This window comes from Lutra lutra, chromosome 2 (genome assembly GCF_902655055.1).
Source record: "Lutra lutra chromosome 2, mLutLut1.2, whole genome shotgun sequence".
Lineage (NCBI taxonomy): Eukaryota > Metazoa > Chordata > Mammalia > Carnivora > Mustelidae > Lutra > Lutra lutra.
Genome location: NC_062279.1, coordinates 90,276,701 through 90,302,754, shown reverse-complemented (window position 1 = coordinate 90,302,754; position 26,054 = coordinate 90,276,701). Strand labels below are relative to the sequence as shown.

General features: G+C 42.6%; 1 long non-coding RNA gene and 1 pseudogene across 1 annotated transcript; both read right to left on the bottom strand.

The window, feature by feature from the left end:
- Positions 1–347: 347 nt before the first annotated feature.
- On the bottom strand, positions 348–10,858 carry LOC125093161 (uncharacterized). Its single transcript, XR_007125168.1, has 3 exons — positions 10,787–10,858; positions 2,110–2,252; positions 348–463 (listed from the first exon to the last, which is right to left on the bottom strand). It is a non-coding gene; the product is annotated as an uncharacterized LOC125093161 (long non-coding RNA).
- Positions 10,859–11,611: 753 nt separating this feature from the next.
- Positions 11,612–12,198, bottom strand: LOC125094104 (ubiquitin-conjugating enzyme E2 N-like; annotated as a pseudogene).
- Positions 12,199–26,054: the final 13,856 nt, after the last annotated feature.

Here is a 26,054-nt window from a genome sequence, read left to right as displayed (position 1 = left end):
TAGAGCTTCCTTGAGGAACACCCATCCTAACTCATTCACACAAACGCTGCGCTCTGTTTGAGGGGAATGGATTGCCTTGGAGATCCTGTTAGTGTACAATGAAATTCATTTTCATTTATTCAAGTTATGTTTATTGAATACTTATTCAGTGTTAGATGCTAGGGGCCTAAGGATACTGCATTAAGAGGGAAAACCAATCCAGTCAGCTCCACCCCGACCTCATGGACTTCAGTAGAGAGGGAGACATTAGTCAAGTGATCACCAAAATAAATGCAAAAATATAGTAAGTGGTATTAAGGAAAGTTAGATGTTGCTATATCAGGTAATAGAAGGACTTACCTGTTTAATGGGATCATAAATGCTTCCTGGAGGAAATGATGCCAGCTGACAATGGAAAGGACCAGTCCTCTGAAGAGACTGAACACGTTGTGCAAAGGTATTGTGGTAGAAGGAAGTATGACACCTTTGAGGAAAAACCATCAGTGTGATTGAAGGAGCTAAGATATGCTAATAAGAACTAACATTTGTTGAGTACTTATTAAGCTCTAAGCACTTTACTAGAATTCTCACAGTAACCCTAGGAGGAAGATACTATTGTCATTCCCTTTTTACAGATGAAGAAACTGAAGGACCCAGAAGTTAGGTAACTTATTCAAGGTTATACAGTTAGTAGGAGGTAGATGGAAAGATTAGTTTGGAGAAGTAGGACAGGACCAAACCACGCAGAAATTCATAAGCCAAGTTAAAATTTTTGATTTTCATAAAAAGAAAAAGTTTACTGAAATATTAATGAGGAAAGAAAGCTCTGTGTGCTGTGAGTGCATGTGTATAAAAGTGAACATATTTGCATTTCAAAAGAGTCACGAGCTGAAGCGTGAGAACTAGTTGGAAGAATGGGAAGAGTGGATACTGAGAAACCTTTCAGGCAGTGACTGCGGTTCCCTGGACAAGAGCAAGAGGTGGTGGCAGCGGGACGAGGGAGTTGGCCCCGGGGAAAAGGACAGAGTGGGAGCGTTTGGGGATGTATTTCGGAGAGAAATTGGATGAGGAGTGATGAGAGGATGAGGGGCTATGTCCAGGGTGCTCCTGAGGCATCTGGCTTGTGCAACTGAATGGACTATGGTGTCACTTTGTGACACACAGAATACAAAAAGGGGAGCAAACTCGGGCATGGGAAAGGTCATGATGCCCAGGTATTTCTTCAGACACCTCCACTTGGCAATGTCAAGAAGACAGTTGTCTGTGTGGGGCTGGAGCTTGGAAAGTTCCGGGTTAAAGATTAAGTTAGGGAGTCATCTGTGACAATGATGAGGGAGAAGGTGAGCTGGGAACAAAGCACAAGCTGACACCCCACAACCAACACCACCACTTCCCTTCCCCACCCCAGGTAGGATCTGTGTGACAATCCTCTGGCACTCCCGGCTGCCTTAAAGCTAAGGGGAAGAAAAACAAATGCTCAATATATAGATTACAGTCCTCCAGGACTGGAGTCTCCCTCAGTTTACAAATGCTTTAGTGATTTATAAGAAAAAAGAAAAGCATTCTTGGGGCGCCTGGGTGGCTCAGTGGGTTAAGCCGCTGCCTTCGGCTCAGGTCATGATCCCAGGTCCTGGGTTCGAGCCCCACATCGGGCTTTCTGCTCAGCAGGGAGCCTGCTTCCTCCTCTCTCTCTGCCTGCCTCTCTGCTTACTTGTGATTTCTGTCAAATAAATAAATAAAATCTTTAAAAAAAAAAAAAAAAGAAAAAAGAAAAGCATTTTTATTGATGACCTAACTTCCAGAAGGAAACTCCCACCTGTCTTAATGTTAATGCTTTGCTGGGGGAAAAACGACCTTAACTTGACAATGGCGAGGATCCCGTAGGTCCTCTTTAGCATATGAAAGTTCTTTTGAAAATCTCCCTTTTCCTCACCTTCCCCCAACTCCCAAGTACACAATCAGTCACCCCTCCCAACCCTGGGGCAGCTGCTCTTTCTGCCCAGGGATTCATCCTGGTGCTTTCATAAAGTCACCCATTTGCTCCAAAGATGTCTCAAGAATTCTTTCTTGGCCATTGGCCCCAGACCTCACCACCATTGAAAAATTATTTCAACAGTGGTAACTGCAGACCTGGAATGGATGAGAGCGGTCAGTAGAGAGGATTGCTCAATATGTAGTGAGAAAGCCCAAGTTTTTCTTGGCCTCAATTCAGCCTTCACATCTTTTACTTCCTGATCCACACCCTCTCCTCTGTGAGAGCAAAACATGTCCAACTGAAAGTCAGAAGGAGAAATGTGTCAAGAAAATGACAGAATGGTTTGAATTAACTCTTGGTAACCTTCACTTGTTTCTTTGGGTCAAGTTTGAAGCAGTCCTTCTACAAGGAAATAATTAACCCAATTCTGCCTTAATCCACTTAGTGTCTCCTTAGTGTCAAAAAGCATTTTCTCTAGGAAATGGAAACTTAGAGGAAGCACAGCCAGAAAGTAACTTGCCAAATAATGCTTTCAAAGGTGTGGAAGAATTGTTTGTGAGCTTGTCTTACAGGTATGGAAGAATGTGAATGCTCAGAAAGGTTGACTCTTCATTTTAAAAATGTTTTAATTATCAGAGTTCTTTTTTTTTTTTAAGATTTTATTTATTTATTTGTTGGAGAGCGAGTGCACACAAGCAGGGAGAGTGGAAAGCAGAGGGAGAAGCAGACTCCCCTTTGAGCATGGAGACCAGTGAGGGACCAATCCCAGGATTCTGGGATCATGACCAGAGCCAAAGGCAGATGCTTAACTGACGGCCACACAGGCACCCCCAGAGTTCTTATTTCATCCATAGCTTGCTAGGTATTGAGCATCCACCAAGGGAAAATACACATCTAGCTTTTTTTTTTTTTTAATATTTATTTATTTATTTATTTGACAGACAGAGATCACAAGGAGGCAGAGAGGCAGGCAGAGAGAGAGGAGGAAGCAGGCTCCCTGCTGAGCAGAGAGCCCGATGCGGGGCTTGATCCCAGGACCCTGGGATCATGACCGGAGCCGAAGGCAGAGGCTTTAACCCACTGAGCCACCCAGGTGCCCCCACATCTAGCTCTTATACCATCTATTCATGTTATTATATATTTTTATTTATTTATTTATTTATTTGACAGAGAGAGATCACAAGTAGGCAGAGCGGCAGGCAGAGAGAGAGAGGGGAGGAAGCAGGCTCCCTGCAGAGCAGGGAGCCCGATTCGGGGCTCGATCCCAGGACCCTGAGACCATGACCTGAGCCGAAGGCAGAGGCTTTAACCCACTGAGCCACCCAGGCGCCCCATGTTATTATATTTTTAATAGATAATTTTCAAAATATATTTTTTAAAGATTTTATTTATTTATTTGACAGAGAGAGAGAGATCACAAGTAAGCAGAGAGGCAGGCAGAGAGAAAGGGGGAAGCAGCTTCCCCGCTGAGCAGAGAAAGTGATGCGGCACTCGATCCCAGGACTTTGAGACATGACCTGAGCTGAAGGCAGAGGCTTAACACACTGAGCCATCCAGGCATCCCTAAAATATTTTATTTTTAAGTAATATCTACACCCAGAGTGGGGCTTGAACTCCCAACCCTGAGATCAAAAGTGCATGCTTTGCTGACTGAGCCAGCCAGCTGCCCTGATTCATGCTATTGTTAAAATAGCTCTGGGGAGCACCTGAATGGCTCAGTCAGTTGAACGTCCCACTCATGATTTCTGCTCAGGGCATGATCTCATGGTGGTGAGATAGAGCCCTACGTTGGGCAGTGGGGAGTCTGGCAAGATTCTCTCCCTCTATCCCTCCCCTGGCTCACTCTCTCCTCTCTCAAATAAAAATAAAATAAAATAGCTCTGGCACATGTATATCTAACATCAGGGTTTTCATGAGATAAAAATCTGAACTTTGGGGGTGCCTCAGCAGCTTACATATCCGCCTTCCGCTCAGGTCATAATTCAGGGGTGGGGGATCAAGTCCTGGGTGGGGCTCCCCATTCAGTGGGGACCCTGCTTCTCTCTCCCTATCTCTCCCCCACTCTCATGCTCTCTCTCTGAATAAATAAATAAAATCTTAGGGAAAAAAAGCTTTAAAAAAATCTGAACTTTAAAGGAAAGCACAACATAAAGTCTTAGTTCATAAGCCACTGAAGATGAACTTTATTACCGACGTTCAATAGCAGAAGTTTCCTTCTCCTTCTGCCAGGGATTGTGAAGTATGAGCACCAGAGGGGAGCAGGGGAGACATGCCAGTATTTTCTGGCCCATTTAACCGTCAGTATCAACAAAGCAAACAGTTAATACTCCAGTTTTGTGCCAGTCTGGGTTGTGCTTGTTGAGTGTATACAGAGTGCATCAGACACCTAGCAGGAAACAGATGGCACATTCAAATGAAAATCGTCCCAATAGTTTGATTAAATGGACCATTTTCAAAAGTGTGGGAAGGGTAGAGGAAAGCGACCAGGTCAGGGAGTTATCCCCAGGCTGATATCCCTAGACCTGAAGGGACGCAGGGAAGTATTATTAACAAAACCCAGAAAGAGTAATTATGCCCCTGGGGGGCATCACTTTGAGAGGAGCTGTGATCTTGGAGGGAAAGGAGGCAACCTGCTTTAAGTGATGTGACAGGGCACGGAGTAAACTTCCCTCCCCTCTTTGTTGGGGCCCATCAGCTAAGCACTGACTTAGTCCTGTTGGGTCCCCCAATAATGGGTCCATGGTCAAAGGAGCGAGACTGATACAAAGCGAAGGTCAAGCAAAGCTTTATTTCGAGCCAAGCATCCAGAATCAAACTGACGGGACAGGGACGTCTCTTGCAAAGATGTGACCACGCTCTGCCTGCCAGACTAGCTTTTAAGGGCAAAGGCCATGTGGTTGGGCCTAGCCACTCACAGGTGGCCAATGAGATTGTAACACAGAGAAAGCTGCACAGTCCTGCTAGGTCACACATAAGTGACCAATTGAATTACAATTCACCCTATAGTAGATATTTGAACTAGCCTATCACCTTGGTCAGAATTGGTGCCCAAAAGGCGGGACCCACATTCCTTGGTAGCTAGGGAGACAGAATGCGAGCTTTACTGATTGGACGTCTCCACCTGGCCCGACTCATCCCTGCATTCGGGCTGTTATCTCTACCCGACCTGATCCACCCTAGTATTTGGGCTCTGTTACCTGGGACTGGTTTCCCGGACTTGCTTTTAAGTAAGTTCCCCTGGGGTAGAGGGGGAGGGTCAATTTAAGTTTTACTGCATAAACAACAAAATGGCTGTTCAACCAAGGTGGGGCCTCTCTGGCTAAATAGGCCCTTACAGTCCTTTACTGCCAGTTTCCTGAGTCAGAAAGCAGAGGGGAGAGGTGTGGAGGAACTGGAGGGAGAAACAGTCACAGGGTTCTGGGGATGAGCCCCGCATAGGGCTCAATGCTCAGCAGGGAGCCTGCTTCTCTCTCTCTCTCTCTGCTACTTGTGATCTCTGTCAAATAAATAAATGAAATCTTAAAAAAAAAGAAAAGAAATTAAGCAGAACTGAGTTACTTCCAAGGTCCCTTTCAGACTTGTGTACTACCATCCTTCATTTGTTGAACAGAAAGTCAAGTAAAGTTAATGTCTTAGCCAAGCTGCTTAGATTAAAAATGTGTGTTTTCTTTTTATTTAGGAAGATGGATCACTGAAAAGCCATTACCAAACTGAAAAATCTGTATACTCAAAAATGTTCATCACAGCAGAGAGCAAATGCTGGAACAAACTTTATTTCTAACAGTTGGGGAAGAGTTCAGGAAATTGTTCAATGCAATGTTATATGGAAGCAAATAATTATAAATACAAAGAATTATGAAACAACATGGAAAATGCATATGATGTGATGTCAGGTAAAAAGGTGCGATTTGAAACTTTATATATACTCTGCTCATAATTTTTTTAAAAATATTTTATTTATTTATTTGACAGAGAGAGAGATCACAAGTAGGCAGGGAGGGGGGGGAAGCAGGCTCCCCGCTGAGCAGAGAGACCGATGCAGGGCTCGATCCCAGGACCCTGAGATCACGACCTGAGCCGAAGGCAGAGGCTTAACCCAATGAGCCACCCAGGCACCCCTACTCGTGATTTTTTTTTTTTTTTAAGATTTTATTTATTCATTTGACAAAGAGAGAGCAGGAGCAGGGGGAGCTGCAGAGAAGGAGGTTCAGACTCCCCGCTGAGCGAGAGCCCAATGGAAGCTCTATTCCAGGACCCTGGGGTCATGACCTGAGTCAAAAGCAGGTGCTTAAGAGACTGACCCACCCAGTTACCCTATAATTTTTATTATTTGAGAGAGAGTGCACATGCTCCTGAACAGGGAGCGGGTCAGAGGGAGAGGGAGCCCCAACATGGGGCTCCATCCCAGGGTCCTGAGATCCTGACACAACGGACTGAGCCGCCCAGGGGCACCCCTCTCCCAGTTTTCTGATATCCTTGTTTTTAACTGCTGTGGCTCGCTGAATTGAAGCAGCTGAATTTGATATAAGGTCAGTGTTGTGAAAGAGTCAAATCTGTTAAAACACAAAATTACACTGAGGTGATTTGAAGATCTACTGGGTTTACTAAATGATTCATGAATCAGGCAGCATCTATCTCATCTAGCAAGTAGAGGGGAGCGCCTCAGAGCTAAACAAGAGAAATGTTTTTAAAGGCAGAGAAAGGGCACACACAACAAAAGAAGAAAGGAATTTATTAGCAAGGAATGCATTGTTTAGGAAAGGTTGCCCTCCTAAGGGGAGCAGAAGGGATGTATCAGTCCCTTTCCTAGTATTGACCAGGAAATTCTATGCTCACAGGTTAAATAAAGGTTACATTCCTGTGGGACTGAGACTGCAGGGAGGCTAGTTAGTTATTACTCCTTTGCTTACGGACTTGGGGGCTGAACCTAAGTGATGCCATTTGGAGCCTGTGCTTTTCTTTTTAACAAATGAAATGATCAGAAATCAAAGTAGTTTCATTTAGGTGGCAAAACAATGGATGAGTATTTTCTTTTCTCTCTCTCTCTCTCTTTTTAAGATTTAACTTTTAAGTAATATCTACACCCAATGTGGGGCTCAAACTCAGAACCTGGAGATCAAGAGTTGCCCCTTCTTCTCTTCCCACCTACCAAGTAGAAGGGAGCTTTAAGGGGAGACAGAAAAGGAAGGATTGTAAAGGTAGAGAGGGAGTGGAAAAAAGGAAATTATTAGCCACCCCCCAAAAAAGATCCATTGTTTTACACAAGGTCGCCCTCTAAAGGGAAAGGAGGGCAGTTTGTTGGTAAATTTCCTAGTGCTGACCCAGGACACTCCCCTGTGGACGGGTTGAAGGTTATGTATCTGTAGGGTTAAAACTGCAGTTAGGATTGGTTTTGGTTTACTGACTTGGGACTTTACCCTAACTCATGCCATTGGGCACTGTGGTTTTCTTTCTTTCTTTTTTTTTTTTTTTTAATTCATTTGACAGAGAGAGAGAGAGAGAGATCACAAGTAGGCAGAGAGGCAGGCAGAGAGAGAGGGAAGCAGGCTCACCGCTGAGCAGAGAGCCCGATGCGGGGCTCGATCCCATGACCCTGAGATCATGACCTGAGCCGAAGGCAGAGGCTTAACCCACTGAGCCACCCAGGTGCCCCACTGTGGTTTTCTTTTTTTTTTTCTTTTTTTTTTTTTTAAGATTTTATTTATTTATTTGTCAGAGAGAGAGGGAGAGAGAGCAAGCACAGGCAGACAGAATGGCAGGCAGAGGCAGAGGGAGAAGCAGGCTCCCTGATGAGCAAGGAGCCCGATGTGGGACTCGATCCCAGGACGCTGGGATCATGACCTGAGCCGAAGGCAGCTGCTTAACCAACTGAGCCACCCAGGCATCCCTGGTTTTCTTTTTAATACATGTCAAATATTTAAATATTTCATTTATTTGAATTATAATTTAAATGTACCATTTTAGGGTCGCCTGGGTGTCTCAGTGTGTTAGGCCTCTGCCTTCGGCTCAGGTCATGATCTCAGGGTCCTGGAATGGAGCCCCACATCAGGCTCTCTGCTCAGCGGGGAGCCTGTTTCCCCCTCTCTCTCTGCCTGCCTCTCTGCCTACTTGTGATCTCTGCCTGTCAAATAAACAATAAAAAATCTTTAAAAAGGTAAATAAATGTACCATTTTAGATTTTTTTTTTTTTTTTTTGTCAGAGAGAGAGAGAGGGAGAGAGAGCAAGCACAGGCAGACAGAATGGCAGGCAGAGGCAGAGGGAGAAGCAGGCTCCCCAATGAGCAAGGAGCCCGATGCGGGACTCGATCCCAGGACGCTGGGATCATGACCTGAGCCGAAGGCAGCTGCTTAACCAACTGAGCCACCCAGGCGTCCCTAAATGTACCATTTTAAAATGCAATCAAAGTTGTACCTTAAGGAGGGCTGAAATTTTTCTGCCTCTTGATCTGAACAGAGGTTACCTGGATGTATGTGTAACAAAAAATCATTGCATTATGTATTTATGATTGATGTAATATATGCTTATTTATACGTGTGTGTATAACTTCACTAAAAGAGTTTTAAAATTGTAAACCATAACACATTATCTAAAGTATCCTGGAGAAATGAGATTGACTATAACTTTACATTTACCTCTTAAATTTTATCAGTACAACACAGCGTGATATTCCTGATTTTTAATTCCAAAGACAAAAGGTATTTTAGCATTCCTCTTTATCAAAGCTTCTTTACCAGAAAACCCTCTTCTCAGGATACAGTACCCTGCTATCTTGATGGACAACTTGGAAGGCAGTGACAACAGGACAGTAACTAAGCCTTTGACGCATATGATTCTTAATAATTGCAGTAGATATAACGAGAGTAAACATAGATGGAGACTGAAAGAAAACTCCTATCTGAAAACACAAGACACAGGGGCTCTAATCATAGCAGCACTTGTCATTTTTACAATACTTTCTATTTGCAAATTCTTCACAATCAGAATGTCTGGTACCAAGATGACCGTCATTTGATTCACAAAAAGTAGAGATGCTTGGGGCACCTGGGTGGCTCAGTGGGTTAAAGCCTCTGCCTTCAGCTCAGGTCATGATCCCAGGGTCCTGGGATCGAGCCCAGCACGGAGCCCTGCAGCAGGCTCTCAACTCGGCAGGGAGCCTGCTTTCCGCCACCCCCGATGCCTCTCTCTCTGCTTACTTGCGATCTCTGTCAAATAAATCAATTAAAATCTTAAAAAAAAAAAAAAAGTAGAGATGCAATGAGGTAAAATACTTGTCAGAAATTAACAATTGAAGCCAAAGCTAGAACACACGAGTTTTTGAAACATAATCCTGAGATTCAGTTGTACTAGCTCTTCTGAGCGTCCTTAAAAGGCTGGGTCTCAAGAATATCAGAGTTCTTGGGGGCGCCTGGGTGGCTCAGTGGGTTAAACCCTCTGCCTTCGGCTCAGGTCATGATCTCGGGGTCCTGGGATCGAGCAGGGAGCCTGCTTCCCTCTCTCTCTCTGCCAGCCTCTCTGTCTACCTGTGATCTCTGTCTGTCAAATAAATAAAATCTTAAAAAAAAAAAAAAAAGAATATAAGAGTTCTTTAAAAAAGTTGGGACGCCTGGGTGGCTTAGTTGGTTAAGCGGCTGCCTTTGGCTCAGGTCATGATCCCAGGGTTGTGGGATCGAGTACCGCGTCCGGCTCCTTGCTTCGCGGGGAGCCTGCTTCTCCCTCTACCACTGTCTGCCTGTGCTCACTCTCTCTCTCTCTCTCTCTGACAAATAAATAAATAAAATCTTAAAAAATAAAAAAGCCTTTTTGTTTAAGGTTCCAGGCTTTGGAGGTCCATTTTATTTTTTTAGTCATTACTAGAGAAAGTATATCTGATATCTCAGTTTATGGGTAGCAATCTCTTCCAAAGTCCACTTATCTGGAGATATTTCCAGGTGAACAGTTATGTTCTAAAGCAAACAAAATGTAAATTTCAGGAACTGTTTTCGTGTACAGCATAATTTATTTTCTTTGACCTGGAACAGAGCCCATTTGGAGATGCAATGAGTCGTCATAAAATGAAAAGTAGCAAATCTTTCCCACTGTACCTGTGGCCTGGTTTCCGGTGTAGACATTAAGACTTCTTTCACTGTGAGCTTTTAAAGCAAGTCATTTACTTCCCCATATTTCTCATTCGTCATGATTATCACTCAAATGTTTGAAAATATTAATTAATAATATTGTTTGATGACTCTAAATATGTCAAGACCAATTTTCCTCTCTGATTTCTTTCTGGCTTTATTGAGATATTATTGATACATATTGATACCCAAGCAAATTTAAGGTATACAATGTGATGATTTTTTTTTTAGAATAACAAAAAATACATACGTGTATTTTTAAAGATTTTTTTTAAGATTTTATTTATTTATTTGACAGACAGAGATTACAAGTAGTTAGAGAGGCAGGCAGAGAAAGAGGAGGAAGCAGGCTCCCCGCTGAGCAGAGAGCCTGATATGAGGCTCTATCCCAGGACCCTGAGATCCTGACCTGAGCTGAAGGCAGAGGCTTAACCCGCTGAGCCACCCAGGTGCTCCAACAAAAAATATTTTACTAAAACATAAGACTTACAGAGATTGGGGTGCCTCGGTGTCTTAGCTGTTGAGCCTCTGTCTTCGGCATGGATCATGATCCCAGGGTCCGGGGATCGAGCCTTGCATCAGACTCCCTGCTTGTTGGGAAGCCTGCTTCTCCCTCCCCACTTCCCCTGCTTGTGTTCCCTCTCTTGCTGTGTCTCTCTCTGTCAAATAAATAAATAAATAAATAAATAAATAAATAAACAAACAAACAAGACTTACCGAAGTTTCCAGACAAGCCATACGACATCATCACAAGCTTTTTCTTGAAAGAAGGATTCTACACTTCACTCTCTCTCTGTGTCAAATAAATTAAAAAAAAAAAAAAAAACCTTTAAAGGAGGGAAAAGGAGCCCATAAAATTAGAATAAAACTATCTCTCCCACTCAAAAAAAATAATAAAGAAAAACACCCACACCCCTGCAGCTAACCCTGACAACTACCTTCATTCACAGTGCTTTTTCTTTTTTTTTTTTTTTAAGATTTTATTTATTTATTTGACAGAGACCACAAGTAGGCAGAGAGGCAGGCAGAGAGAGAGGGGGAAGCAGGCTCCCTGCTTAGCAGAGAGCCCGATGCGGGGCTTGATTCCAGGACCCCAGGATCATGACCTGAGTCGAAGGCAGAGGCCTAACCCACTGAGCCACCCAGGCGCCCCTCACAGTGCTTTATACGTAAACCGGGATGGGGGAAAGGAATACAGGCAGAGCAGGGCCACTGCTTTTATTTTTATTTATTTATTTATTTATAAGATTTTGTTTATTCATTTAACAGAGAGAGAGATCACAAGCAGGCAGACAGGCAGGCAGAGAGAGAGGAGGAAGCAGGCCCTCTGCGGAGCAGAGAGCCCGATGCGGGGCTCGATCCCAGGACCCTGGGATTATGACCTGAGCCGAAGGCAGAGGCTTTAACCCACTGAGCCACCCAGGCCGCCCCCACCCCCCCGGGCCACTGCTTTAAACATTTCATGACAATACAGGTGATACTTCTAGCCTCAGCTCTTGCTTTATGACAGTGAATCAGGACAAGACACAGATTTGCTAATGTTCATTTAATCATCAAAGGACTGAAGATGTCTGGTCTTTTATTCTGTAATGTTTCTAAAACTGTGTCCATAAAATGCAAACAGAAAATGAAGAAGTCGTGGCAGAACAGAAGTGAGGCACACTTGATATCAGATGGATTCTGAATATTATTCATAGCATATAGCCTGGTCCATGCTCTGGCTGTTTCTATGGCTTGGGCTTCCTCGGTCTTCCCCTGCTGTGCTCCATCATTTGCTAATGTATCATCTGTATTGGGAGCATTTAACAAAGCCTGGATGGATAGCAGAACAGTGCAGATCTGCAGTGCTGGGGACCACTTACCTTTCAAAATATCTAAACCTATTCTTCCCAACTTGTCTACATTAGGGTGATAAATTTTGGTCACGAAATGTACATTAGGGGCTTCTTTGGGTATTCTTCTGGAAGGAATGGTTCAAGTTGAAAAGTCCCTCCCTCAAAGGTGGAATTCTGAGGGCCGCTATGAAAATAACGGGTGTTGCTTCCATTTGGTTCTGCTTTAATGCCAGGAACTGGTTCTGCCATCAAATGCTGAGTTTCCTTGATAATTCTGAGGGACAGCCCGGCCATCTGGTCAGATCCTGAGTTCAGCCTCTGGTCTCAACAAAGTGATGAATAGATAGATAGATAGATAGATACGTGTCTATCTATCTATATCTTATATTTATAAATACAAATTTATATTTATAAAAATATAAATTTATATTATATAACCTTATTCAAAAAATCAATTATTTTTATAAATAAGGTTAGATAATACTTGCATACCTTCATATAATAACCTTTTGTGTGGTGTGTGGTCCCCGATTTCCTTTTAAAATAAAGGCATTGGGGCACCTGGGTGGCTCAGTCATTAAGCATCTGCCTTTGGCTCAGGTCATGATCCCAGGGTCCTGGGATTGAGCCCACATCAGGATTCCTGCATGGTAGGAAGCCTGCTTCTCCCTCTCCCACCCACCCTGCTTGTGTTCTTGCTCTCGCTGTCTCTTTCTCTATGTCAAATAAATAAATAAAATCTTAAAAAATAATAAAATAAGGGCGCCTGGGTGGCTCAGTTGGCTGGGCGACTGCCTTCAGCTCAGGTCATGATCCAGAGTCCTAGGATCGAGTCCTGAATCGGGCTCCCTGCTCCACGGGGAGTCTGCTTCTCCCTTTGACCTTCTCCTCTCTCATGCTCTCTCTCACTGTCTCTCTCTCAAATAAATAAATAAAATCTTTAAAAAAAATAAAATAAAATAAAGTCATCACTTAATATGTGCAGAACTATACAATTATATAATTTCAAATAAATTTATATAATTTAAAATATCTTTTCACTGGGGTGCCTGGATGACTCAGCCAGTTAGGTGTCCTGAGCTAGAAGGACCTCAGGACCTGATGGGTCCTGAGCTAGAACCTTGAACCTTGAGCCTTAGCCTTGGGCTCCCTGCTCAGGGGGGTGTCTGCTTCTCCCTCTCCATCTGCCCCTCCTCCTGCTCCTTCTCTCTCTTGCTCACTCCCTCTCTCTCAAATAAATAAGTAAAATCTTTAAAATATCTTTTCACCACATGAATAGTTAAAATATAATTTGATATCTGTAATTCCAATAAGGTCATATAAGGTCATGTATTTTCATAGAATTAGCAGTGAAAAAAATTCAGTTGCTCTCTTCCCTAATAGTCTGTCACTTGACATTTTTTTTTAAAGATTTTATTTATTTATTTGACAGACGGAGATCACAAGTAGGCAGAGAGACAGGCAGAGAGAGAGGAGGAAGCAGGCTCCCTGCTGAGCAGAGAGCCTGACAAGGGGCTCGATCCCAGGACCCTGGGATCATGACCTGAGCCGAAGGCAGAGGCTTTAACCCACTGAGCCACCCAGGCGCCCCTGTCATTTGACATTTGAGAACAGTCTGCAGTTTTCCCCAAAAAGATAACTTTTGTTTTCAGGGAAGGGAAGTTCTCTCACTGCTATCCTGTTACCTCCAAAGTCATGAGCCTCAAACTTTAACACTCAAAATACTATCTGGGGTTGTTTGTGAAGGGTAACAATATGCCACCCCAAAATACACCTGTAGGAGTTTGGGACATGTGACCCCAAAATATGCCACTTTGGCATCATGATTCTTTTGGGCTGGAGGCACTTGAAGATAGCAAATGCAGAGAAATATAGATAAAGACTTTCTCTCAACTCTTATCTGTCTAAAGGCAGGCTCCAAATGGGACTCAATTGCTATAAATCTCTTCTTGGGAGTTTCACTGCCCAGGGAGGATGGACTGTGCTCACAGGAGAGGGAGACTAAAAGTTGACCCCATACCCAGACATACTTTGCCACAAATGACCATACCTTCCTTCTTCTTCTCCTTCTCCTTTTTTTAGATTTTATTGATATATTTGACAGAGAGAGACACAGTGAAAGAGGGAACACAAGCGGTGAGGGGGAGGGAGGATGAGGGAGTGGGAGAGAGAGAAGCAGACTTCCCACCTGGCTGGATGTGGGGCTCAATCCCAGGACCCTGGGATCATGACCGGGGCGGAAGGCAGATGCTTAATGACTGAGCCACCCAGGCACCCCTGTACCATCCATCCTCTAAAGGCCTGCTCATCTTTGCTAAATAAAAATAATTTGCTCTTTCCTCTAAAGTCTCCATCTCCCTTCCTCTTTCCCTATTAAAATGGTAGGTAAGCCTAAATGCTAAAGCTACCTCTATGACTTATTCATTTTTCTCTGGAATTGCCCAAGTGTACATGAGATATGCAGGTTAACAACCTTCTGTTTGTCTTTCTCTTGTTAATCCATCTCTTATACAGTGGTCTCAGCTAAGAATCTAGAAGGGTAGGGGGGAAATTCATTTTCCTCCCCTATACTTGTTACAATGCAGATTCTTGGCTCAACTCCCCAAAGGGTCTCATTTAATAAGTGTGGGTGCGACCCAGGAATATGCATTCTTAAAACATCCTGAGAGATTCTGATGCAGGTGGTCCTTAGACTACCCTTTTCCAAACCCAGCCTTTGGTTTTTATTGGAGGGCCTGCACCCTTAATTAATTAGTCACCACCTAAGAATGATAAGTAAAATTAGCCAAAGACATACACAAACACACACTCGTATTTGAGCAAAGTTTACATATATAAAGCCCTAAGATTGGGACTGAGCAGAATGCAGGACATATGTAGGAGAATCCCATGCTTCCGAGCCCTTGTTCTAACCAAATGCAAAGCGATGCTTTGGGGCTACATGATCCTCTTCTCCCTCAGTGTAGCACTGGAGCAAGAGAAGGCAATACAATTCCTCATTTGCAAATGTTTCATTACACAAGAAACAATGGTTTAGTAGAATTTTAAAATAAATATATTCATAAAAGATTCAAAGATTCTTAGAATTCTTTTTTTTTTTTTAAAGATTTTATTTATTTGTTTGAGGGAGAGAGGGGATCGAGCACCAGAAAGAAAGAGGGAGCACCAGGGGGAGGAGAGGCAGAGGGAGAAGGAGAAGCAGACTCCCTGCTGAGTAGCTCCCCCCCACCCCCCAAACATCGGGCTGGAGCCCAGGACCCTGAGATCATGACCTGAGCCAAAGGCAGATGCTTAACCTACTGAGCCACACAGGCACCCCAGATTCTTAGAATTCTTAAAAAAGTTTCTAAAAACTTAATGTTGTCTGGGTGGCAGGAAACCAGTAAAGGCCAATATTTGATTTTCTGACCCCCAGTATCTACTGGTATTTGGGCTCTACAGGGGTGCCTCAGGAATGGGAAGCTCAGAAAGTCCTGAAGCAGCTATGTTGTACCTCTCATGGCCCTCATCATTAGAATTCTCTATTGCGGAAGAACTTCCATCTAAATTTATTGGCCTCATTTTTGCCCTGTTCCCACCCACTGCAAGTATTTGAAGATTTTATTTATTTATTTGACAGACAGAGATCACAAGCAGGCAGAGAGGCAGGCAGAGAGAGAGGAGGAAGCAGGTTCCCTGCTGAGCAGAGAGCCCGATGTGGGACTCAATCCCAGGACCCTGGGATCATGACCTGAGCCGAAGGCAGAGGCCTAACACACCGAGACACCCAGGCGCCCCCCCCACTGCAAGTATTTGAAGACCATTTTGTTTTCTATTCCAAATCTTCATCTCCCAGGATAACTTCCAGGCTCCTTCAATTGTTCTTCATTTTTCCTATTTTCAATTCTTCACACTTACTGCCCGCTTTTGAATACTTCACCAAGATCCATCTCTATATGCCTCATAGAATACAAAATAAGGCAAAAAAATTGATGAACAGATGTCTTAAATGTAGTTATTGATTCGCTGCAGCCTTCTTAGAGAAAGTATGGGGAAAGAAACAAGTTTCTCCTAATTTATGCAACTCTCATCATTCATTATTTATCCATTCATTCAATAATTGCATGTCAAGTACCTACTCTGTGCAAAGCACTGGGCGGGGTGTTGGAGATTACAAAACAAACAAACAAACAAACAAACAAAAGACAAAAGGAACTCCACTGGGAAAGCAGGTAAGAAACAATTTTAACAGAATAAAGGGGGCTGGAAAAAGGGTAAGTTTAAAAACTAAGAGAGAGCCTCTTAACCTGGAATGTTAGGAAGTGTGAGAGTCAGGGAAGTTTTCCAGGAAAGATGACATCTAGAATATCCTTGTCTAAATTGGCTTAGCACTCAAGTCATGCTCAGAAGTATATAAAGGCTGCTCTCATAGATGGGTTTAAATCACACCCATGCAAATGAAATAAAGAAGTCTGAACAGGCCTGAGCACTGTTGTGAAATTATATTTATCATATTTAACATTGGCAGAGAGAGTTAGGGAAAGTCCAAGACTCAAAGTTGTTCACTCACAATATCAGATGGTGGAGGGCAATATAAAAGATATAACAGGACTCCCGCTGTGGGCAACACAAAACCAGTTCAATTTACTTTAAATTAAGAAGAGGATTAATTGGCTTAATGCCTGCAAATTTAAGGAATAAACTTCAGGAAAGGCTTTATTCAGGCACTCAAATGATGTCCTCAGGATATACTGTCTCATTAATCTCTAGGCTCCACTTTTCTTTTTCAGTGGCTTTGTGCTCAGGCAGTCCTGTGTTGACTTCAAATATCATTTCAGTTTTACAATCCCAAGAGAAAGAGTTTAGCATAATGCTAGGATTGACCCCCCTGTCTCAGCTGGGATTGTAGGCACACCTCTGAACAAATCATTGTGGTCAGGAGAAATTGTTACACTTTGAAGGCTGGCCTGGATAACATTCCCACTTCTGGAACCCGGGATTAGATTTACCCCTATCTGAACTGTATAGTTTAATACTTGGAAGAAGTAGTTTCTTCAGGGAAATAAAGAAAATGAGATGCTTTCAGCAGAACTAAGACTAGACACTGGCCATTCAAAACCAAACACACAAAAATCTGGTTGTCCAAATCATAGGGACAAAGAGAAAATACATTCACATTTTTGGTTTATAGTCAATTGAGCTGTTCAATTCAGGATTTATCAACTTTTGAGCACAAGGTGCTATAAAATATGCTAAAACAAGCCAGACATAGCCCCTACCCTTTGGGAGAAATTGCCTAGAACTTTGCTCTCAAACTTGAGTATGCATAAGATCTCTTGGGGAACTTATTTAAAATGCAAGATCTGGACCCACTACCAGACTTATTAAATGAATTTCTGGTATTGGGGTCTGAGGATCAACATTGTTTTAAAGCAGATGATTCTAATAGAAGCAATCCCTGCATAACACTTTAAGAAACAGTTGTCTATGGGGCTCCTGGGTGGCTCAGTGGGTTAAGCCTCTGCCTTTGGCTCAGGTCATGATCTCAGAGTCCTGGGATCGAGCCCCACATTGGGCTCTCTGCTCAGTGGGGAGCCTGCTTCCCCCTCCCCCTCTGCCTACCTCTCTGCCTACTTGTGATCGCTGTCAAATAAATAAATAAAATCTTTAAAAAAAAACAGAGGTCTAGATGGTATTAATAAATATACACACATAAAAATAATAATGCAAGGCAGAAGTAGAAATATTTGAGAGTTTCAAATTGTGTTTTAAGAGTTTAGAGCAACCTTTCTTGATCAAAATTCTTCAAAGTGTAGGGATAGAGGGTACATACCTCCATATCATCAAAGCCATGTATGAAAAACCCACAGCGAATATCATTCTCAATGGAGAAAAACTGAGACGCTTTCCACTAAGGTCAGGAACATGGCAGGGATGTCCATTATCACCACTGCTATTTAACATAGTACTAGAAGTCCTAGCCTCAACAATCAGACAACAAAAAGAAATTAAAGGCATTCAAGTCAGCAAAGAAGAAGTCAAACTATCACTCTTTGCAGATGATATGATACTTTATGTGGAAAACCCAAAAGACTCCACTCCAAATCTGCTAGAACTTGTACAGGAATTCAGTAAAGTGTCAGGATATAAAATCAATACACAGAAATCAGTTGCATTTCTATACACCAACAACAAGACGGAAGAAAGAGAAATTAAGGAGTCAATCCCATTTACAATTGCACCCAAAATCATAAGATATCTAGGAATAAACCTAACCAAAGAAGCAAAGAATCTGTACTCAGAAAACTATAAAGTACTCATGAAAGAAATTGAGGAAGACACAAAGAAATGGAAAAATGTTCCAAGCTCATGGATTGGAAGAACAAATATTGTGAAAATGTCTATGCTACCTAAAGCAATATACACATTTAATGCAATCTCTATCAAAATACCACCCATTTTTTTTCAAAGAAACAGAGCAAATAATCTTAAAATTTATACGGAACCAGAAAAGACCTCGAATAGCCACAAGAATGTTGAAAAAGAAAGCCAAATTTGGTGGCATCACAATTCCAGACTTCAAGCTCTGTTACAAAGCTGTCATTATCAAGACAGTATGGTCTGGCACAAAAACAGACACATAGATCAATGGAACAGAATAGAGAGCCCAGAAATAGATTCTCAACTCTATGACCAACTAATCTTCGACAAAGCAGGAAAGAAAGTTCAATGGAAAAAAGACAGTCTCTTCAACAAACGGTGTTGGAAAAATGGGACAGCCACATGCAGAAAAATGAAACTGGACTATTTCCTTACACCACACATGAAAATAGACTCAAAATGGATGAAGGACCTCAATGTGAGAAAGGAATCCATCAAAATCCTTGAGAAGAACACAGGCAGCAACCTCTTCCACCTTAGCCGCAGCAACTTCTTCCTAGAAACATCGCCAAAGGCAAGGGAAGCAAGGGCAAAAATGAACTATTGGGTCTTCATCAAGATCAAAAGCTTTTGCACAGCAAAGGAAACAGTCAACAAAACCAAAAGACAACTGACAGAATGGGAAAAGATATTTGCAAACAACATATCAGATAAAGGGCTAGTATCCAAAATCTATAAAGAGCTTAACAAACTCAACACCCAAAGAGCAAATAATCCAATCAAGAAATGGGCAGAGGACATGAACAGACGTTTCTACAAAGAAGACATCCAGATGGCGAAAAGACGCATGAAAAAGTGCTCCACATCCACTCGGTATCAGGGAAATACAAATCAAAACCACAATGAGATACCACCTCACACCAGTCAGAATGGCTAAAATTAACAAGTCAGGAAATGACAGACGCTGGCGAGGATGCGGAGAAAGGGGAACCCTCCTACACTGTTGGTGGGAATACAAGCTGGTGCAACCACTCTGGAAAACAGCATGGAGGTTCCTCAAAAAGTTGAAAATAGAGCTACCCTATGACCCAGCAATCGCACTATTGGGTATTTACCCGAATTACCAAATGTAGTGATCTGAAGGGGCACGTGAACCGAATGTTTATAGCAGCAATGTCCACAATAGCCAAACTATGGAAAGAACCTAGATGTCCAACAACAGAGGAATGGATACAGAAGATGTGATATATGTGTGTGTGTGTGTGTGTGTGTGTACACTATGCAGCCATCAAAAGAAATGAAATCTTGCCTTTTGCAAGATTTGCAACGACATGGATGGAACTAGAGGATATTATGCTGAGTGAAATAAGTCAATCAGAGAAAGACAATAATCATATGATCTCCCTGATATGAAGAATTTGAGAGGCAACTTGGGGGGTTTGGGGGGTAGAGAAGGAAAAAATGAAACAAGATGGGATTGGGAGGGAGACAAACCATAAGAGACTCTTAATCTCACAAAACAAACTGAGGGTTGCTGGGGGGCGGAGGGGAGGGAGAGGGTGGTTGCATTATGGACATTGGGGAGGGTATGTGCTTAATTTCTATAAAAAAATAAAATTAAATTAAAAACCACTGTAAAAGACAAGTGCTATGGGAGCTCCTGGGTGGGGGGAAAAAAAGAGTTTAGAGCAAGCAGGGCTTAGTTTCTGCTATAAGAGATTAATGAAGATTTGGTGGACATGGAGATATATATTCAGGGTTTCAATAGCAGATGAAAGAGCAGAATATTTGAAGTGAAAGAAACAGTGTGAGCCAAAGCACAGACCCTTAAGATGCCCAGGAATAATAAGAATTGCATTCTTGGTCAGGTGCCTGGTTGGTTAAGTTGGAAGAGCATGTGACTCTTGATCTCGAGGTCAAGAGTTCAAATCCCATGCTCAATATAGAGATTATTAAAAATAAATAAACTTAGGGAAAAAAAAGAATTGCATTCTTGGTAATAAGGCTTTAAAAGTAACTTAATGCCACTGGATTGTACACTGAAAAATGACTAAATGGGGGCTCCTGGGTTGCTCAGTTGGTTATGCATGCTTTGGTCATGACCTCAGGGTCCTTGGATGGCGCCCTGAAGCAGGCTCCTTGCTCAGCGGGGAGTCTGCTTCTCCCTCTGCCTCTGCTGCTCCCCTGCTTATACTCTCTCATGCTCTTGCTCTCTGTGTTAAATAAATAAATAAAATCTTTTTAAAAACGATTAAATGGCAAATTTTGTTATGTATGTTTTACCAGGTGTTTTGGTTTTGTTTTGTTTTGTTTTGTTTAAAGTTAAGATGAACTGGTGGAGGAATTCTACCTGTATTGCAGAAAGCTGGCCTGAGTCTGGAAATCCCTGGTAGTCAGAATCCTCTCAACACTTAAAATATGGCAAAGGGGGCACCTGGGTGTCTCAGTGGGTTAAGCTTCTGCCTTCAGCTCGGGTCATGATCTCAGGGTCCTGGGATCAAGCTGCACGCTGAGCACTCTGCTCAGCAGGGAGCCTGCTTCCCCCCCACCCCCCACTCCTGCCTGCCTCTCTGCCTATTTGTGATCTCCGTCTGTCAAATAAATAAATAAAATCTTAAAAAAAAAAATACAGCAAAAGATCTGGGTCATGGTCTTTTTTTTTTTTTTTTTAAGATTTTATTTATTTATTTGACAGACGGAGATCACAAGCAGGCAGAGAGGCAGGCAGAGAGAGAGGAGGAAGCAGGCTCCCCACCGAGGAGAGAGCCCAACTCGAGGCTGGATCCCAACCCCCTGAGATCATGACCTGAGCTGAAGGCAGAGGCTTTAACACACTGAGCCACCCAGGTGCCCCAGGGTCATGGTCTTAATCAGCAGGAACCATGCACAAATATTTGCTCACTTTGGCACAGACATCAGAAATGACGGGGCCCTGGCCCATTGGGCAGGATTGTCCTGTGGTGCCAGGGACCTGAACACCTTCCCGCAGGGCTCTCAGGGCAGGAGTTGGGCAGCCAGGGAGGTGAAAAGGTACGTGAGGGCTCAGGGGAGCAGAGGCCTTACTCCCTGAATTAGAAGTATTTTAATCCCTTCAGCACTGATATGACTCTATGGGTATAAAATAGCTGAACACCCATAACAATTGTGGGGATTGTGGGCACTGTGTTCGTAGAGCACTGATTCAGCGGAGGGAAAGGTATAAAGAAGGCTAGATTTGTCTTTTCCTATCACCTCTCACAGAATTTATCTCCTACATTAAAAGCACACCTTTTCTCCTCTCCAAACTTCCTGCCTTCCAGCTACCTCATATACACACCTCGAGGCTCCCAATTCCAACGAGTATACTCTGATTTCCTTCAACAGCATAAGTGGAATGTGTTCCAAGTTTTTCCCAAGCCGGTCCTCCAGCATTTCCTTTACATACCCACCCAAGCTTGTTCCCTTATATCAGCTTACATGACAACCTGCCAAAGAAAATGACCTGATAAATTAATATGAAGATGATCTGCACTTTTAGTAAAGACATACAGAGGCACCTGTGGTCCAGAGTGGTGAGCAAATCCCTGTTGCTCTAATTTTCACGAGAAGGTTGCTGGAGGAGGAGCCTTTTTTGAGAATGGACTCATGTCTGACATCTCTCAGATGATGTCTTGAGGATCTCTACTCACGGATGACATTTGGTATAGCTACCCCTCAAATACTTTTGCCTGAAGGAGGCAGGATGACTAAGTAAAATAACATCCACCAAGAATCTCAAAACTCCCAATAATTCACAGCCTCATTTGCTAACATGATCTCAAACGTGTCTGGGTGTGCTCTTCTCAAAACCCTTTCCCTTCCCTCAAACGTTCCTGGAGAGCCCTGAAACAATGGGATTAAAAAGATGAAGTGATTAAATGAAATAAGGTATCCTGAATTGGATCCTGGAGCAGAAAAAGGATATTAAGGGGTGCCTGGGTGGCTCAGTTGTTAGGCGTCTGCTTTCCCCTTGGTCGTGATTCCGGGATCCTGGGATCAAGCCCCGCATTGGGCTTCCTGCTCCATGGGAAGCCTGCTTCTCCCTCTCCCACTCCCCCTGCTTGTGTTCCCTCTCTCGCTGTGTCTCTGTCAAATAAGTAAATAAAATCTTTTTTTTTTTTTTTTAAAGAAAAAGGATGGGGTGCCTGGGTGGCTCAGTGGATTGGACCGCTGCCTTCGGCTGGGGTCATAATCTCAGGGTCCTGGGATTGAGCCCTGCATCGGGCTCTCTGCTCTGCAGGGAGTCTGCTTCCCCCTCTCTCTCTGCCTGACTCTCTGCCTACTTGTGATTTCTGTCTCTGTCAAATAAATAAATAAAATCTTAAAAAAAAAGAAAAAGGATATTGATGGGAAAACTAACAAAACCCAAATGGAGTCTGTAGTTAACAGTGTTGTACCAGTGTTAATTTCTTAGCTTGGGCAAACATACCACGGTTATACAAGATACTAACATTGGGGAAAGCTGGGCCAAGTGTATACAGGCACCATCTGGGCTATCTTTGTATCTTTCTGTAGATGTAAGATGACCCCATAATAAAAAATTTATTTTTAAGAAAGGTGAAGAAAGATGAGAATCTAAACCATAATTAGCCTCTATTCAAGGAATGTCTATATTCCATTTTATGCCACTCTTGGTATAAAATCTTCCTCCAGCTCATTCACACCAAACATTCCAGTGTTTTAGCAACATTGCGTCATACATAATCATTAAAAACAGGGTAGAAAAAGTAATCCGAAAAACAGACAAGTAATCATTAACAACACTTTAGGGAAAACATGCTTATGTTGATCTAGATTACAGGTATGAGGGGAAAAAATATCCCCAAGAATTGCTTTTGTAAAAACTTGAGGATTTAATCAAACCATCACTGGAGGTACCTTGGAGAATAAGTCTGGGAAAAGGCAGGGAGACTTATGTTTTTGATTCTATGTATTTTTTGTATTGTATGAATTTTTTTTTAAGCAGTGAGAATGAATTATTTTTACCATTTAAAAAAGAAATATATATAGTTTTAAATATTTTATTCTTAAGTAGTCTCTACACCCAACATGGGGCTTAAACCTCCAATCCTGAGATTAAGAGTCACATGCTCTACCCACTGAGCCAGCCAGCAACCCCAACAAATACATATATATATATTTTTTTAAGATTTTATTTATTCATTTGACAGAGATCACAAATAGTCAGAGAGGCAGGCAAAGAGAGAGAGGAGGAAGCAGGCTCCCCGCTGAGCAGAGAGCCCGATGTGGGGCTCAATCCCAGGACCCTGGGACCATGACCCAAGCTGAAGGCAGAGACTTTAACCCACTGAGCCACCCAGGTGCCCCACAAATATATATATTTTAAGAGCAGTTTATATACCATGAGGAAAAAGTAGCTATGTTTGAAATGGAACACCAGAATCATTATAATTATAAAATAAAAGAAAGAAAAAGAGGGAAGTAATATGGGAGGAATTATGTGTAAATGTTCATAATGATTATATATGATGTTAAGATGAATTTTTTATCTTCTGCATTTTATATTCTCTGTAGTCAACATGCAGTTTTTATCAGGAAAAATAAAAGTAAAAATTACAACCTCTACATACATGTTGTTATCAAATTTTTTTGCACAAATATTATGACATATATCCCTATGTGGTTCTTTAAACTTGAAGAAATTGTGAATTTTAGAACCTGTATCATAAACTATCTTCAGATAAAACTACATTAAGAGAAACAGGCTTTGAGAACTTGGCCACTGATGCACAGGTTTAGTTTCCTTTTCAAAGTATTTAGAAAAAAAATCTAACTGTGTTTACAAAGGTGCCTTCTCAAAATACTAGGAGTAATGACCAGGGAGATGATATTTGAATATTCTTGTTAATTGTTTGAAACCAAACACTTAATAACTATTTTCTTTCTTTCTCTTTCTTTTTTTGGTAAGTGTTTTCCAAAGAAAATCTTCAAACCTCTGACTTCCTTTGCTGTGGTTTCTTTTCTCATCTTCACTTAAATATCCCTGAGGCACCACAAACAAAACAAACCTGAAATTAAATCCGTCTTTTTTTTTTTTTTAAGAATGTATTTACTTATTTGACAGAGAGAGACACCACAAGAGAGGGAACACAAGCAGGGAGAGTGGGAGAGGGAGAAGCAGGCCTCCGGCTGAGCAGGGAGCCCAATGCGGGGCTTGATCCCAGGACTCTGGGGTCATGACCTGCGCGGAAGGCAGAGATACTCAAGGACTGAGCCACTCAGGCGCCCCCAAATCCAATGTCTTAATGGTCTTAATACCATTACATTCCCAGACTTCTCCTCCCACCTTCCCTGGAATTGAAAGCAGGGTTTTAGTATCTCCAGCAAAAATTAATCAGATCTGGAGGAGATTTCACTTAGCCTATGAGGGTGCTTAGACCGGGAGAGTCACATTCTCTTTCAGAGCTAAATGGAATATACACAGCCAGGCTGGAGAAGGAGGAAGTTCTCAGGAAAAGCAGTGTGACTGCTCCCTTAGGGCAGAGATTAGCGGGCAGAGTGTCGACACTGCGAAGAGAGAGAGATGTTTAAAGGGATTTCTAAGAAAGTTTGCTCCATAATATCCCTCATCCTCTAGCCCACCTCCAGTAGCACTCCATCCTTATTCCCAAAGCTTCTCAAAAAGCAGACTGCCCGGGAGCCCCTGGGTGACTCAGTGGGTTAAGCATCTGCCTTGGGCTCAGGTCATGATCTTGGCGTCCTGGGATCCAGCCCTGTGTCAGGCTCCCTTTTCAGTGGGGAGTCTGCTTGTCCTTCTCCCTTTGCCAATCCCCTGCTCATGCTCGCTCTCTCTTAAATAAATAAATAAAATCTTAAAACAACAACAACAACAACAACAACTGCCTGGGTTTGAAACCTGACTCGGCTTACTGGCTGTTGGCAAGTTAACCTACCTCTCTATTCATTGATTTCCTCATCTGTAAGTGGCATATGGTCACTATGTGGGTTATGAGAATTAAGTGAATTAATCCTCTTCCATAACTGAAATAATGTTTAGATGGCTACAACAGTTACCAACTTGTTCTTCCTTTCCTCAGGATCTTCTAGCCTTGATGTCTTTCACAATGGCTCCAGAGGGAAACTTGGGTGGCTCAGTCAGTTAAGTGTCTGCCTTCAGCTTGCGAGTCCTGATCTCAGGGTCCTGGGATGAACCCTACCCCCAGGCTCTCTGCTCAGCGGAGAGTCTTCGTCTCCCTCTCCCTCTGCTCTTGCTCTCTGTCACTCTCAAATACATAAATAAAATCCTTAAAAAAAAAAATGGTGGGGAGATTCTTTAAAATACAGAACTATGGGGCTCCTGGGTGGCTCAGTGGGTTAAAGCTTCTGCCTTTGGCTCAGGTCATGATCTCAGGGTCCTGGGATCGAGCCCCACATCAGGCTCTCTGCTCAGCGGGGAGCCTGCTTCCCCCTCTCTCTCTGCCTGACTCTCTGCCTTCTTGTGATCTCTATCTGTCAAATAAATAAATTTAAAAAAAAATCTTAAATAAAAATACAGAACTGGAAACCATAAGTGACTCTTAATCTCACAAAACAAACTGAGGGTTGATGGGGGGAGGGGGGTTGGGAGAGGGGGGTGGGGTTATGGATATTGGGGAGGGTATGTGCTATGGTGAGTGCTGTGAAGTGTGTAAACCTGGCGATTCGCAGACCTGTACCCCTGGGGATAAAAATATATGTTTATAAAATAAAAAAAAATAAAAATAAAAAAAATACAGAACTGTATGCATTAATCCCCAGCTGAAACCCCTTTG